Raw genomic sequence first — 17,079 nt, 5'->3', positions numbered from 1 at the left:
ATGTAACCCAGGCTAGTTTGGGACTCACTTATATCCCAGGCTGGTCTTTAACTCATAGCAATTTAAAACCACAAGATAGTAATATGGTTCAGGTTGTGGTCACCTGTCGATGTGGGAGAACTCAGGTGAGACAGACAAATCAGTACAAGTCACTTTCAGTGTTTTGGCATGTTCCTCAGGTTTATGGTCCTCATTTGTCGATGCTGCTCTCTAACGCCAGCGCTGCCTCTCTCTTACTGAGCTCCAACCGAAGGAGTAGGGGGGTAAGTAAGGAGGTGCCTATAGGATGGCTCGTACAAAGTAGACTGCCCACAAATCCACCGGTGGTAAGGCACCCAGGAAACAACTGACTACAAAAGCCGCTCGCAAGAGTGCGCCCTCTATTGGAGGGGTGAAGAAACCTCATCGTTACAGGCCTGGTACTGTAGCACTCCAAGAAATCAGACGCTATCAGAAGTCCACTGAACCTCTGATTCGCAAGCTCCCCTTTCAGCGTCTGGTGCGAGAAATGGCTCAGGACTTCAAAACAGACCTGCGCTTCCAGAGTGCAGCGATTGGTGCTTTGCAGGAGGCAAGTGAGGCCTATCTGGTTGGCCTTTTGAAGATACCAACCTGTGTGCTAGCCATGCCAAACGTGTAACAATTATGCCAAAAGACATCCGGCTAGCACGCCGCATATGGGGAGAACGTGCTTAAGAGTCCACTATGAGGGGAAACATTTCATTCTCAAAAACCAAGTTTTTTTTCCTCTTCTTCCTTTTATCAGTAGTTCTGAATGTTAGATATTTTTTTGCATGGGGTCAAAGGTACCTAAGTATATAATTGTGAGTGGAAACATAGGGGACAGAATCAGGTATTGGCAGTTTCTCCACGTTCATTTGTGGGTGAATTTTTTAATATAAATGCAAAATGTAAAGCATTAATGCAAGCAAAATGTTTCAGTGAACACATTTCAACAGTTCAACTTTACAACAATTATAAATAAACCTGTTAAAAATTTCTGGACAATGCCAGCATTTGGATTTTTTTTAAATAAGTAAATTTCTTATTGACAGCAACTAAATGGTGTTTGTAGCATTTTATCATACAGTAGATTTCATCCATTCACTATACTTTTCTAACGGAGTTGTCCTACATGCAAGTACATGTTTTTAATGTTGTCTGTGTTCTGTGCTGTTCATGTAAGTTTGCTATTAAAATACATTAAGCTAAAAAAATATGTGCAGGAAATAAAGAACGAGAAGCACTCATGGACTATTGGGGCCACGGTAGGAAACACGTGCACACGCGTTCCATCACCAAACCCCAAAAGGCTGAACAGTTCTGTGGAATTAAGTTTCCAGTTTTTTTTTCTCTTTTTTCAGCTGACCACATGAAGGAAGCTCTGTGCTTGCTACAGGAAATCAAAAATATCTCCTATAAGTTCAAGTTACGGGGGTGGGGGCGGGGGTGGGACTAATGTGTCAATTTTTGCTGAGGGTGATGGTTCTGACAAATTTAGTCACTTTTCTGATTCTACGGTGCCACGCTGCCCCTCCCTATCCCTGCGACACCAAGCTTAAGGGGTGCCAAAGGTTTGGTGTATTTTGACCCATTTACAGCATCTCAACTGACATTTACCAGCATTCTAATGGAGCTGTCTCTCCATTATATCAGTTTGTAAACAGAAACAGAAACCACCAGTGTCATGTGCATATGGTGGAGTTCCATTTAAAATCGATTACCCTCCTCCGGGCCTTTCCCAGTGTGTCTCACAGGCCAGCCACAGGCTCTGCAGCTGTGCTCTCTCCCCTCACGCCATTGCTCTTGCTTTTAAAGACAAGGTCATTATCTAAGTCTGCTCTGCAGCACCTTGATAGATTCTTCCACATGAAACTAATTATCGTCTTTCTGTGTTCTCCTGGGCTGGTTCCCCAGGAGAACACAGAAGTAGTTAGAGTTAGGTGGTTTTCTCATTCCTGTGATTTGAGCTTGCAGGGAGCAAAGAACATTATTTATTTGTCTTTTAACATTTGTTTTTAAACAAGCACACAGCATCACAGAAGTCAAGTGAAAAAAGTAGAAAATTCCTTCGATTAAAAAAATGTAAGGACAGGGCTGGAGAGATGGCTCAGCGGTTAAGAACACTGACTGCTCTTCCAGAGGTCCTGAGTTCAAATCCCAGCAACCACATGGTGGCTCACAACCATCTGTAAGAGGGATCTGATGCCCTCTTCTGGTGTGTCTGAAGACAGCAATGATGTACCCACAAACATGAAATAAATAAATAAATCTTAAAAACAAAACAAAATGGAAGGACATCCTTTTTAGACCTGGGGCTCAATGTGACTTTAAACTCCCTGTACTTCCCTAAAATCATTTGCTTATTTCCAATAAATTCGAGAGAGAGAGAGAGGTAATTGGCTAGAAATACTTAAAATTAACCAGGCATAGTGGCCCACACCTTTAATCCCAGCATTCAGGAGGCAGAGTCAGGTGGATCTCTGAGTTCAAGCCAGTCTGGTCTACAGAGTGAGTCCCAGGACAGCCAGGGCTACACAGAGATACTTTGTCTCAAAAAGCAAAAAACAAACAAACAAAACAAAAAGCCATGCAACAACAAAAAACAATTAAATTTATGTGTGTGGGTATGTTGCTGACATGCGTGTCTGTGCACCACTTTGTGTCTAGTTCCTATGTAAACGTGAAAGGGATGTGTGCCCTAGTTCCCGGGTCCTAGGATCCTCTGCAACCACACCTAGGTACAGATGGTTCTTAACTGCCATGTGGGCGCTGGGAATCAAACCTGGGTTCTCTGCAAGAGCAGCCAGTGGTCTGAACCACTGAGCCATCTCTCCAGTCCCTATTTGTGTGCGATTTTAAAATACATGTTAGAAATATCCTACATCAGCTATACCAATCCTGATAATGAAACAAGAGGCAAGTTCACAAGGCACATTCTATAAGACAGTAGACTGGTTAGACACAAACACCAAAATCACAAAGGAACAATTAGTGGAAGCGGCAAGGGGGACTGTTCTGTCCATTAACTAACCAACCAACTAACCAACCAACCAACTAACTAACTAACTAACTAATACTAATGCAATACTCTGGATAGAACCCAGGGCCTCATGCACACTAAGCCAGCACTCTACAGAATGAGCGGGGCGTGGCATCCTCAGCCCCGCTCTGTGTTTTACAAAGCTGTAACAAAGACCATACAGGAAGACTTAATGAATGCTTGACTGGCAAACCAGAAGTCATATAGCAGCGATTTCAGGAATGGGAGAAACTATGCAAGATAATAATATGAAATTGATGTTATTTTTTTAGTAGAAATTGTTTGTGACATGAGCAAACAGTTACTTTACGGGGACATACTGATTTATTTTTAGGTGGCATATCAAGATGTCAGGGACAGTCTCTTAATATGGCTCAGCCTAAGAGAAACTGTTTATCTACTAAAAAAGGAAAAACGGAGCGCGTGAAGGTAATAACTAATACATCTGGATGAAATGTACATGGGTATTTTGTGGAAGTGCTCTTCCAGGTTTTTTGCTAGGCTCAGGATGGTTTTCAGAATAAACAGTGGAGTGAAAAGAGGGAGGTTGGGGCAGAATGACAGTTTTCCTCCCAACTATGTTCTTAGGCGATTACTAAACAAACGAGCTAAACAGCGAAAGCGGTTTTTGTTTAGTTGTGTCTCAAGATTGTGAGGTTAGAACATAGTTTTAAATGTTTTACGTCGAGAACGCAGTGCAGAAGGACTTTCGTAATTAGTCTACATCTAAAGTTTATAGGTTTCGAAGCGAGGGTGGGGTAGAGTGGGGTGTGGCGGTTCACACCTTTATTACTCAGCACTCAGGAGTCAGAGGCAGGAGGATCTCTTTGAGCTCAAGGGTAGTCTGGTCTACGGACTGAGTTCCAGGACAGCCAGGGCTACAGAGATACGGTGTTTGTGTGTGTGTGTGTGTGTGTGTGCGTGTGTGTGTGTGCATGTGTGTGTGTCTGTGTGTGTGTGTGTGCATGTGTGTGTGTGCGCGCGCGTGTGTTTTGAAGAGGTCATCTAAGTACTGAGGAAAATGTAATTTTGCATGTTACATTTAAAAAGGTTGAACAAATTTTAACTTTTTATCCTAACAAAGCCTTTAAAATAACTCAGCCTTTTGGGCCGCCTCCGACACCGATTACATTGATGTGCCCCCTTTCTGAGGTTAAGGAGAAGTAGCTATCATTTTTCCCGGTGGTTGACTGGATCTGTTGATGGAGGTGGGGATGGGAGAACCACTGGTGCAAAGAGCCCACAGGAGATAAGGCTCGGCATTTATTGCCCATTTATGTAATTACATGTGTCACCAAGGACAAAGGTCCTTAAAACAAAGCCCACTGGGCAAAGTAGAAGCAGTTCCTGAACCAAGAGAGAGAGATTTGTCACTGCTTCCTGTGTGGCTGCACGTCCTTTTGCTTTACCGTCATCTTTGAGAACTTAGCCATCTCTCCCGGCTTGAGCGGATGGCTGAAGAAATGCTTCAAGTCAATAAAAAGACGATGGAGGCTTTCCGGGAGTATTCCTAGACTTTGAGTCCCAAGGACAACGCTCCCCGAGGTCTGGCAGCCCCTGTTTGAAGAGGAGGCAGCCACAGAACCAGAGCAGCATGGACGTGCTGGATGAAAACGAGGCTCTGCAGCAGTTCTTTGAAGGTAAGGTCCGCTGGGCGCCATGGTTTCTTCCCCGAGCTGCGTCTGCGCTCACTTTCACTCTCTGTTCCGCAGAGTCCACTTATGCTCTGTCCCTGAAAGAACGCTATCAGATAACTCCTGAGTTGGAAGTGCAGGCTGGGGAAATGGTTTTTTTGTTTTTTTTTCTTTTTCTTTTCAGAGCTGGGGACCGAACCCAGGGCCTTGCGCTTGGTAGGCAAGCGCTCTACCACTGAGCTAAATCCCCAACCCCGGAAATGGTTTTTAAACCAGAGGATTCCGCCTTACCTAGGTTCTTCATTAAGAGTCAAGTGAGCCCTTGTCTTGTCACCTGTCTACACGTATTAGGGCCCATTCCTTCTGTCCTTTATAAAAACGCCAGATCTGTCTTCTCTCTGAAATGACTAAATACCGTGTAACAAAAAAGTAAGGCTTTAATTAAAACGTCTTAGTGGACTTTAGCATAACTACCTTCAAATCAGCCTGAGACAGCGAAGGGACACCCGCTTCCTGCTCCCCCTTTCTGTTTGTTCATAACGCTTGTAAAAACCTTGTGGCTGGACGGTCCTTTGCTTTGGTAGTTGAACTTCTCTTCTCCCTGATGAAAATGACCGACAGTGGCATTGTTACTCCACATCGTCACTCCCTGCTCAACATCCAACATGGCGGTGCAGTTGTTCGCATCTCACAGGGAAGATACTCTTAGAGTGACAAGTTAGGAAGACCTTGGTTGGCCCTGTTGCCCCCTGTTGGATATATAGTTGAGAACTTCAATTAGCCAGGCTCAGGCTTCCTCTGGAAGGGAAATGTGGCCAGGTTTTTACACGGCCCAGGGGTTTTCATGAAGGTGAATGAGGGTGGTGCAGGACAGTTAGCAGCACGCTCAAAAAAGTGACTCTGACCTTCTTGAGTTTTGTGAAGATTGAAAAGAAGTAAGGCCCAACAGACGCTGAGCACTAAGAAGGCACGTCATATCAAAGGCATTTTAAGACTCCGGGTCACAGCCAAAAGGAATGGGTACGACGATGAGGTCATATCTATGGTTTAGATTTTGCCGGAAATGGCAGGAAAGTCAAATGAAGCCGTGAGAGTCACTGTGTTCCTTTGATCCTGCATTCAGGCCCCTGGAGTCCTGCCTGCAACCGGGGTTGACACCATGTACCCGGGTCCTGCTTGGTGTGTGCCCCACACACTAATGCAACACCGTTCTCCCGATGTTTTCTAGGGTCCTATGTGACAGTTGCCAGGACACTTTTTTTTTTTTTTTTTTTTTTTTTGGTTCTTTTTTTCGGAGCTGGGGACTGAACCCAGGGCCTTGAGCTTCCTAGGCAAGCACTGTACCACTGAGCTAAATCCCCAGCCCCGACACTTTTTTTTTTGAAAGAGGAACCACCATTCATCCTATAGACAGACAGAAAGATTTTACTACTGAGGAAACCTGGTCTCTGGCCTTTGCTTTTTCTGAAAGATCTTTCAGACTCTCACCATTCACCTGCTGTCCCCATAGAGAGCTCTAGGGTACTGTTTCTATAAATCTCTTCTGGAGTTACTGGGATATGTATTCCACATGGTATATACTTATACTTATCATCATCATCATCATCATCATCATCATTACTATTACTATCATTATTACAGTTTCCTTTTTAGCCTCAAACTAAACCGTGCAGCCTCTTTGATGGGGAAGGATCCCATTCTCCACGCACAGCCTTTTTTTTTTTTTTTTTTCTTGAGCGTGTAAGTAGGAAAAATGCTAAATACTGGGGAAACAGAGGCACAAGCCCAGACAATTACAGCTAGCTGCCAATTAAAAAAAAAAATTCCTTCCGCTATTTACAAACACCGAGTGCCTATTTAAGCCATGTCTACTCCACCGCTTTAGGTGGAACTCGCAGGCTGTTGAATGAAACCGATCCCTTAGATTTTAATACTGTCCTTTCCCTAAAACTTAAAGAATAAAAAGCTTCTTTAGAACAAAGCCGGCAAAACTGGATGTGGTGTAGTGGGTGTATATGTGTGTGTGTTGGGGGATCTGCTGCAACCATATTCCTATTTGTTTCTCCCTGTTTGGAATCAAGTGTCGTCTTGCATGTAATTTCATTGGTTACAAGTGAAGCGGGACTTAGACATGATTAGTTACTGAATGCATGTGTCATACTCACCTACTTTTAAAAAGTGACTAAAAATTGTTTTGGGGGAGGGATTTAATAGGCTGAAAATCCCCCCTCTTTTTCTTTCCCCTCTACTTTTGATAAAACGGTATCAAATCATTCCATCGTAGTACTATTTAATATGCAAAGTATAATTTCTAAAGATTTAGTTTTAGTTTATGTGTATGTGTGAGTGCTTGCTTACACATATGTATGTAACAGCAGCAAACTGACCCAAAATGTGTGAATGTGTGTGTGTGTGTGTGTGTGTGTGTGTGTGTGTTTATTTAATCAAGGTCTAAAAAAACCAGTAAAACTCTTGGCAAACCGTCGTACATTTGAAAGCAATCTTTCTCCCTTCCATGGAGTCTTTGTCCTATATAAGACATTTTCCCGTATAAGGATTTTGATGTTAAAGAATTGAAGTTGATAATATACTTTTGTATTTTAAAGCTTTGCCAGTCGAAGTTTATGTTGATGCTGGCTTTTAAACTAGAATACCAAAATCCAGCTTCCCTGCACGTCTGTGGTGGGGGTTTTTAGAACCCCAAACTGTGCAAGGACAGAGTCTCTCAGGAGTGGCCTCTCTAGAAAGCTATCAACAAAGCTCTGAATGGTTTCTGTCTCTGTTTCCCTGGGCAGCCATTATCACAAGGGGGCAGTACAGACGCGGGGAAGGCAGAACTAGCCACTGTGGAAGCAGTTCTCAGCCTGTGGGTCAGCCTGGGCGTGTCCAGCAACCCTTTCATAGGGCTCACCTAAGGCTCTCAGAAAACACAGATATTTGTATCACAGTTCATAAAACAGCAGCAAAAACTTACAGTTTATGAAGTAGCCATGAAAATAATGTCGTGGTTGGGGGAGGGGTCAGCACAGCATAAGGAACTGTATTACAGGGTCGCAGTGTTAGGACGGTTGAGAACCACTGTGCTATGTACAAGTTGCTTGAGAACGCAAGGCTCAGGAAAACACAGACGGCTCTGGAGCAGTAAAATAATGGCCAAATTTCCTAGAGTACTTGAGAAAGGCTCCGAGGAAGGTGAGGTAGTTCTGTTGAGTAGAGGAGAAAGCTTGCAACATGCTGACACCATGCATTGTACAGCGGTTGCTCCCTAATATTTACGCAAAGAATGAAAGAATGGTGCAAGCCCCTATTCCCGTCAACCAGCCTTGTTGAATTGCAGCTCTGTTTGAGGCACTCATCAGAGCCAAATGCAGGGAAAGAAGAAAGAATTGCCCAGTGGCAGAACGGCCCAGTGAATGGGCCAGAGAAAGCAGAGACAAAGACCCACCATTGGTGGGAAGACTCAGATTCCACTATTCTGAGACAGACACGGATACAGGTTGCCCAAAGTGGACCTTGTATTATTTCTCCAAAGTGAGATACTGACTCTGATGGGCTGATGCTCCTGACTTTTCAAGGGAAGGATCAGAAGCCAGGAACAGCCAAGTGCAATGTTCAGGGCAGACTGCCCACTGCTAGAGCTGGTCCTGGGGTAGACAGGACAGACTGCCCACTGCTAGAGCTGGTCCTGGGATAGACATTCCCATAGGCAAGGGGTACCTTGCTAGTCTATTGATTGCCTTTCTTTCACACTGGGATTGCCACTTCCTTCCTGTCTCAAACAATCAGCACCCTTCTTCTCGCTTTCTTCTGTCTCAGCAGAATCTGGGCTCGTGGAGAAAGAGCAAATGGCAAGTGCCGCAAGACCATGTCCCACTTCTAGAAGGTCATGAGCTCAAAGGGCTTTCGCTGCCCGACCCAGTGGGTCAGAAAGGTTACCTTCATTAAGGGCAGACTTGGTTCACCTCTGCGGCTGGGATTTTAGACAGCATCACCTCCAGTGTAAAGTTACTCTTAAAGAGGTGGGAGCTTGTTTTATCTGCACCACAGCTGTGTGGAGACAGCGTACACTTTCCGGGAGATGGGACAAGAAAAAGCTAATGACAGAAAGAACCAGCCAGATCATGCAAGTGATTTAGGGTTTCTGCAAGCTTCTGTCTGGTGTGGGCAGTTGGTTAGAAATCACGTGGTCTTGGCATGAGCCATGCAGAGAACACACCTCCTCTCCTCTTTCATGCTGGGATCCCTAAAGTGAAGGCGATTTCCAGTTTAATTAAGAGATCAGTTTAAAGTGTAGCATCAAGAGATCAGCTCAGACCTCGGCCACCTGCACGTACTTCATTTGAAACCCATTAGGCTTGCCAGTGTCTTCCCCCAGATAAACCCTCCCAAGAGACGGTTTTCATAAATCGCCTTGGCGTTACTGGTTCTATCTTTCCAACTCTGAGGTAAGCCTGGTTTCTGGCAGACTCCCCTATGTCTTGGAACCTAAGTGTTCAATACACAGGCACTAACATAGAGGTAACCAGAAGGGAGGTTAGTCTACGGTCTCTATTCAGTCCTCACCACTATCCCACTGTTTTTGTTTTGGCTTGGGTTTAGTTTTACGAATAATACTTTGTTAGGTAGCCCAGATTGGCATCAAACTATAAATCCTCCTGCCTCAGCTCCCTAAGCACTGGAATTTCAGGCATGTCTCACCAAATTTGCCCTTTTGTATGTTTTAAACGAGCAAACCAGCACCACCGACACAGGACTATATCGCTTTACTCTTTACTCTAAACTTCCTTATGGACTGCAGAGAGAACAACTCGTATCGTCAGGCATTCTTGCTGATGTGCAGTGGACGGCCACAAGCCATGACCTCGAGTCCACATCTTCCCAGCCAATAAGGTTCATTAGAACACATCCAGTCGAGTCCACGCTGCCTACCGAGGCTTTGGTGCTGTGGTGGCAGACTCGAGTGGTGACCCCTACGGACCATAAAACCTAAACCATTTACCATCTGACTCTGTACAGGAAATGTTTACCAACCCCTAGTCTCAAGCCCAATTAGCAATAATGGTTGTTATTTATTGAGCCTTTTCGTGCTGTGTATATGACGGTAGTTGAGACCATGGACTTTGAGTTGTTCGTCCCGGCTGTGAATCGTGTGGTTTTGCAATGTGCTATTTCTAGGTCTAGGGTTGAGTGAACCTCTCTGTCCTTATGTTTCCCTATTTGTAAAGAAAAGGTAATTATATTATCTCTGTTTGTGGTTGTTTTGTTTTTTAATGGTGCCTGGTGCAGAGAGGTCAGTAGCCTTGGCTTATTTCTAGTGTTAACATTTTATCTGCTCACAGAGGTTCTGGGTATCTCTCCTTCTCCCTTGTGCAACTTAATCCTGAAGCTAGTACCTTGCTTAAGAGTCATCCAGATAGCAAGTGCAAGGTCTGCCTTGCAAGCCTGGTAACCGAGTTCAGATCTCTTAAACCCACACTAAAAAGAAGTAGGTTGCTGTGTCATGCGTCTGTAATCCATAGGGATAGGGGACCAACACAGAAGGATTAGCCAGAAGCTGGCGGCCAGCCAGTCTAGAGTAGGCAGCATGGCAGTAAAGCAATGAGAGACTCTGCCTAAGAAAAAGGGAACGAACTCTGCAAATGTTGACCTCTGACCCCCACACCTATGCCAGATGCCGGAGAGTGCCAGGGCACAAATCATTACTGACTTCTCTCTTTGTTTATTGAGCCAGTCAGTTGGGGGGAAATGTGTGTTTCTTAGGCCCCCATTGTATTCATGTCAAGCAGAGACCTTGTTCTAATGGGCTGGCTTTTCTAAGCTAAAAAGAAGCTAAGGAAACAAGTAAAAATGACAAAGACCTGCCTGGTACGGTGTGTTGACACCAAAGCAGGAGTGGATGCCCGTGGTCTGGGCTGCTGCCTGAAGCCATGCTAACATCTGTGAGTGACGGTGAGCTAGCCCTGCCCCTCACTGGCCCACAGCTCCGTGGTATAGGTTTTTGTGTATGTGTGGGAGAGCTAGCCCCTTTATTGTCCCAGGTCTTGGCTGCTGGCTGCTGGCTCAGATGCAGGTGGAGAATGACTCATCTTCCTTTGGGGCGCTGGCCACTAGGAATTTTACCATGTTCCAGTGTATGTATGGACCACGCAAAATGGACTTGGGTTTTTGGGGGGAGGGTGGGGCTGGGAGGAAGGTAATGGGGGAGGGAATGCAGACATGGGAAATCTGGGAGGTGAGCATGATCAGAGCACATATGTAAGATTCCCAAACAATTACAACAACAACAACAACAACAAAAATGACTAACTCCAGTTCTAGGAGATCCCACACCCTCTTCTGGCTGCAGCGGTCACCAGACAAGCTTGGGATGTATACACCTATGTGCACACAAAACTTTAAAAATGTCTTCAAAAGACAACAAGAAGGTTCATCGATCACAGAAGCAAAAGATAACGTTAAGCCCAGCAGCCAGTGTGGGGACCATAATGGAGGGAGGGAGAGTGGACCACTTGGGTTACAGCAATCAGGAAAGTCCTCTGAAGAGACCGTACCTGAGGGGCCTGACATGGGAGGAGATCGTCTCAGGCAACGAGAAGCAGTGCAGAGTCACCGAGCTGAGAAAGCTTTGGGGCCCCATGGGGATGAGGAGAGGAGGAGGTGGTTGGCCTGTAGCAAGTGTCGATGGGTGCATTAGAGGTCAGGTTCTCATTTTTAGTGTCGCGGAAAACTCGTGGAGAGTGTCAAGCAGGACAGAAGGACTTTCAAATGGATAGGGTGTGATAGGAAGGAAGACAGGCTTTCTGGAAAGAATGATGCCATGTGTGAGAGTCAGAAGACATACATGGTGGTGTGATGGATTTAGAGGTGGAAAAGGAAAGAAAGTACAGGTGTGTGTGTGTGTGTGTGTGTGTGTGTGTGTGTGTCTCTGTGTGTGCCTGTGTATGTGTGTGTATGTGTGTGTGTGTGTGTGTGTGTGTGTGTATGTGTTTGTGTGTGTGTGTGTGTGTGTGTGTGTATGTGTGTGTGTGTGTCGTGTGTGTGTGTGTGTGTGTGTGTGTGTGTGTGTGTGTGTGTGTGTGTGTGTGTCTCTGTGTGTGTGTCTGTGTGTATGTGTGTGTCTCTCTCTCTCTCTCTCTCTCTCTCTCTCTCTCTCTCTCTCTCTCTGTCGTCTGTGTGTGTGTGTGTGTGTGTGTGTCTCTGTGTGTGTCTGTGTGTGTGTCTGTGTATGTGTGTATGTCTCTGTGTGTGTGTCTGTGTGTCTCTCTGTGTGTATGTGTATTGGGGACATCTTGACATTTCAGAAAGCATTGAGATGACCAAACAGAAGCAATGGTGAGGCAGTTAGCTAACTGAGTCTGAATCCCAAGGAAGGGCTAGGGCTGCTTTTGAGAGTCTGGGAGTCACCAGCTTAACAGTGATGCCTACAGCTTTTGAGATTGGATCAGATCACGGAGAAGGTAAAGTAGATAGAAAAGAGCAACAATGAGGGCGTGGGTATCCCAGTGAGAGTGGTTTGCAAAGTGGAGAGAGGGGTTGGGGGTGCATGAGGTTAAGATAGGAAACAGTGTTTGAAAAAGGATCAGATAATGGACCATTCATAGAATTACTTAGATAAAAGATGGTTGCCTATGACCTTTCAAGTGGCTTCCATGGGGCGTAGTTAGGGTTTTACTGCTGTGAACAGACACCATGACAACTCTTATAAGGACAACATTTAATTGGGGCTGACTTATAGGCTCAGAGGTTCAGTCCATTATCATCAAGGCAGGAGCATGGCAGCATCCAGGCAGGCATGGTGCAGGAGGAGCTGAGAGTTCTGCATCTTCATCTGAAGGCTGCTAGCAGAATACTGACTTCCAGACAGCTAGGATGAGGGTCTTAAAGCCCACACTCACAGTGACACACCTACTCCAACAAGGCCACACCTCCTTCAACAAGGCTATACCTCCAAATAGTGCCACTCCTTGGGCCGAGCATATACAAATCATCAAGGGGAGAAGTCAGTCAATGGGGTTGAAAGAGAGTAGATGAGGGGCTGGAATTGATAACACTTTGGGGGACATTCACTGTGGAGTAGGAACCAAGAAATGTGTCAGTAACTAGAGGTGTGCAGAGGAAGAGAAATATAATTGGATAGTTGGTCTGGTTTTGATTTTAAGATGGGACATGCTACAGAACTGGTTTCCATCAGTAAATATACCAGTCCAGAGAAGCCAACTGAACACGTGGGGGGACAAAGGAAGACCCTTTGATGGTGAACTTCGATCCAGGCCGGCATGGCACAGAGAGCATCTGGACGGAGCATGCTCAGATGGCAGGACACCCAATTCTATAGTGAGAGGGGAGGTGGGATGTTCCAAAGAGAGATGGGTGCTGTGGTAAATATTTCAGTTCTGCTTTGCCTATCGCATTTGAGGTGTCCTAAGCGAGACCAGGCATTGAGAGTGTGGTAGGGGTTGTTTAAGATTCCTAAGTGGGAGTTACACATTTATTGTTGTAGAGAGTGTATTAACTTCCTAGGGCTGCTATCCGAAATCACATACCTAGTGGCTTCGAATGACAGTTTTGGACAGAAGTTCAAAAACAGCGTGCCAGCACGGCGTTGCTAACTGTGATGGCTCCAGGGAGTCTCGCTTCCATCTGTCTCTGAGGTTCTGGAGGAGGCAGACCATCTTCTGATTCCTGAGTCGTAGGTGCATCTGATTTCTGGCGCCATCTTTACTTTCTCTGTGAGCTTCCTTCTCTCCTTCGCTGGAGCTCCTCCCCACTCCTTGGCAGTCATTGATTTATCCGTGGCCCTCGGCCACACTCTGAATCAGGTTGATGGTATCTGGAGACTGTTGTCTCTTCTCCCTCATGTTGACTTTCACTCCGGTTTCAAAGGTCTCCTGTCATGTCAGTCGGGATAGGAAGAACCAGGTCATTAGGCCTGGCTCAAGTGTTGAGCTGTCTTTTTGATCTGAATTTCTCCCTTCTCTGTGTTATCTCAACTTCCAAACACTCGCCTGTCTTTCCCACTTCCACGGCCAACCTCCCACAAACACCCACTGTCACTTTCAGCACACAGTGATCTGGCTTCTCTACCCATTTATTCGGAAAGGTCTTCCCATTGCTAGAGCCTGTTGGAAGTCGTTAGCTGGGGTCCCCTGAGAGTTGTGTGTACCCGCCACTGTCACCTTCTGTTTACTCATGACTCACTCTCCTAGTTACACCCACGACATCCTTGCTTCTTGCTCTCTTCCAGCTTGTCCTTCTTACTTCTCCAAAATCAGCTTCCCTCCTCCACATCTGACCCAACACCTGCTTCCAAAGCACATGTATTCGAGCAGCACACGCTTACCCATGAGTTCCTACTTATCAGCACAGCCATAACTGTTGGCAATCTCCCGACCTATGCTTATAGCTCCTGAATGTTCACATGGAGGCTAGACTTACCCTCCTCCTCCAGTACACTGTGTTCTGCATGCTCTTTGCTCTATAGCTGGTGTGTGTTCCTCTGCTCTGTGTGAGATGACACAGCACTGGAGACTGGGGAATCTATGAAGGATGTAAGTCTTTGTCTTACAGTTATGGAGGCTTGACAGCCAAGATGGAGGCCTTGGTGCCTCTTGTTTGATGAGGACCTTCTTGTGTCCTCCCATAGCAGAAGGCAGAGGGACAAGAAAGCAAGAGGGATGAGTGCTGCCCGAGAGCTTTCTAATAAGAGTGTTGACACCAGGGCTGGGACAATAGCTTAGTGGTTAAGAGCATTGGATGCTTTTTAGGAGAACTGGGTTCGATTCCCAGCATCTACATGGTGGCTCACAGTCATCTGTAACTACAGTTCCTCTGAGTCCAATGCCATCTTCTGGCTTCCCTGGGCACCACGCGTGCAAGTGGTACATAGGTGTCCATGCAGTCATAACACCCGTATACGTAAAATAGTAATAATGAAAAGAACCTTAATCCCATCCTGAGAAATGGAGCCCCGTGGTCTCCTCACATCCCAAAGGTCCACCTCTGAAGGCTATAACACCCCAACACTTGAATGCTGGAGGGGCTCCCATACAAATTAGCACCTCTCAAACCAGAACCAGGGTTATATCCCTTAATGTCTCTTCCTAATTCTCTATTACATTGGGCTGCTTGCACCTCAGAAATACATTTTAGCTGCAACGCAACTTCCATTTGTTTGGAAACCTCTCTCTCCTTCCCTCTCTATCCCTCGTTAGTTGAGGCTAGCCCCAAGCCTGAGCTTCTGCCCTCAGCCTCTGGAGTGTTGGGGTCCCAGGAGGCTAACACCCCTAGCTAGAAAGTTACCTTTACAACTTCTATTTTATCGTGGGTGATTGTGTACGTCTGTCACGTCTTTATGAGTGCAGGCGTGCGCGGTGCTACAGTTCATGGGCAGAAGTCAGAGGACAACATTTGGGGGTTGGTTCTCTACCTCCTCACTTAAAAGTCATTCTTTGGGTCAGATAGGTAATGGAGGTCTTTCGTAGAAAACCCAGTAGAGACACTACCTGGGGGTGGATGGAAAACTAAAGTCTGCAACTAAGACGTCCAGCCAGAAACTAGGGCTGGGTTGTAAGGTGGTCTTAGGATCAGGATCAATTCTTGAACATCTCTCGGAGATGGCAAGTCATCAGATGGGGAGGAAGCAACAGCCCCGGGTGAGAGAGAGCCGGCGTTTGAAGACGCTGTTAGGTACCAGGCCTGGGGCTGGGAATGGCCGCAGGCTGTAAGTACAGTAACTTTTCCATCTGAAGCTTCGTGCAGCGGGCATTCCCGTCACTCTGGAGCGGATGTCTTTGTACGTCGTAGGCATCGACTTTGAGATCTGCCTTTCCATTTGCCGTGGCAGTCAGGTACGTCACAGTTAGAGTGCTGACTTTTACCTCGCTTGTCTGGGCTCAAGTGTGGTCTCCTCCGCATTCTTAAGAGCTGCTGACAAGGACTCCCTTTCCTCCTCTGTGAAGGACTTGAGTGATACTTCATCAGAGATCTGTAGAAATATGTTCTAGTTAGCTTCAGCTCCCAACCTGACATAGCCCAGAGTTATCTGATGAATCTCAGTGGAGGGATTGCTTCCGTCAGATTGGCCTTCAGCCACGTCTGTGGGGGCATTTTCTTAATTGTGTTGGACTTGTGTCATATAACTGTGTTCCTTTTCAACCTGACATAAACCTGGACAAATCTCAGTTGAGGAATTACCTCCATCAGATTGGCCCGTGGGCCTTTTTAAAATTGGAAATTGATGAAGGAGGGGTCAGCTGGGTGGTGCTATGCCTGGGCAGGTGGGCCAAGGCTGTACAAGAAGAAAGGTAGCTGCACTAACCAGGGGGAGCCAGCCAGCCAGCCAGTCCTCCATGGTTTCTCTCCCTGCTCTGTTTGTGTTCCTGCCCGATCTCCCTTAGTGACGAGCTATTGACTGAAATGTAAGCCAAATAAACTTTCCCTTTTGGTCATAGAATTTATCATAGCAACAGAAAGCAAATTAGGACATACGTCACGTCCTGGCATATAGTTAATATCCAATAAAGTAGTAGTATCCATTTAAAGTATTCTTATAAAGGAGTTTCCTTAAACAGGCTATGATCAGAAGAAGAAAAAAAGTCAGTCAGAGAACATTTGATTCTGTGGTACAATGTGCTGTTCTGGGAATCAAGCCTGAGACCTCACACATGAGAGACATGAGCTCTATGACTAATCTACCATGTAGCTCTTCACCCCCAGTCATGTATTAACTTCTTCCACATATAACAACATGGAAGGAAACATCACCCTCAGCATCTTACAATCGAGGGGGACACGTTCATGCAAGGAGTGTAGTGTGTTATTAGATGTCAGAGCTTGCATTCGCAGAGAAGTCTGACTCTTGGAGGCTTGTTGGAGATTTCTACAGGAGTGCCTGTAGAATTCATGGCTCATGCTAAAGCATTCAGATTTTTATTTTTTTACAGTTTGCATATGAAATTATTCTGGACAGCAAATAGTTGGCACTTTATTGCCGTCTGGCAAAGCCTAGTTCCGGAACTATGGAAAGAAGGCAATGGATTATGGTTACAGAGCAAGTGGCCACAGAACTAAAGAAAAAAGGGGGTGGGGCTGGAGAGATGGCTCAGAGGTTAAGAACACTGACTGCTCTTCCAGAGGTCCTGAGTTCAAATCCCAGCAATCACATGGTGGCTCACAACCATCCGTAATGAGACCTGATGTCCTCTTCTGGTGTGTCTGAAGACAGCGACAGAGTACTCATACATAAAATAAATAAATCTTGAAAAGAAAAGAGAAGAATCAATAATATGAACATGACAGCACCAGCACTGACCTGTCCCACTGCTCACCTTGTAACTCGGGGGGTGGGGGTGGGGCGTTAGGCAGCTAGGCTTACCCTGAAGCTTTAAGGAAATCTTACCTCTT

At 45.8% G+C, this 17,079-nt stretch overlaps 1 pseudogene; it reads left to right on the top strand.

Annotated features, from left to right (window-relative positions):
• Positions 1-286: 286 nt before the first annotated feature.
• LOC116909193 lies at positions 287-733 on the top strand (annotated as a pseudogene).
• The last annotated feature ends 16,346 nt before the right edge of the window (positions 734-17,079 follow it).

This window comes from Rattus rattus, chromosome 1 (assembly GCF_011064425.1).
Source record: "Rattus rattus isolate New Zealand chromosome 1, Rrattus_CSIRO_v1, whole genome shotgun sequence".
Lineage (NCBI taxonomy): Eukaryota > Metazoa > Chordata > Mammalia > Rodentia > Muridae > Rattus > Rattus rattus.
This window is presented reverse-complemented; position numbering and strand designations above follow the sequence as displayed.